Source organism: Theobroma umbraticum, unplaced genomic scaffold (assembly GCF_002168275.2).
Source record: "Theobroma umbraticum cultivar Fairchild unplaced genomic scaffold, ASM216827v3 scaffold_51.0, whole genome shotgun sequence".
Classification (NCBI taxonomy): domain Eukaryota; kingdom Viridiplantae; phylum Streptophyta; class Magnoliopsida; order Malvales; family Malvaceae; genus Theobroma; species Theobroma umbraticum.
In genome coordinates this window covers 3,645-3,875 of record NW_018397260.1, presented here as the reverse complement: position 1 = coordinate 3,875, position 231 = coordinate 3,645, and positions in this window count along the sequence as shown.

Genomic DNA, 231 nt, shown 5'->3' with positions numbered 1-231 from the left:
ATGAGATTATAAAACCATTTAAAGCGAGTAATAAGCCTTTTGTAGGAATGGGTGGCTATAAATGGACTTTTCCTCTCAATGAATGGCTTTTTCTGCATGTTTTCCAAGGTAGACATTCAATTATTATCTGTTTTAACTAAAAATGCAAAAAAAATTAACTTAAAATCAATTATAAGATTATAAAATCATTCAAAGCAAGTAATAAGCCTTTTAAAGGAATGGGTAACTTTA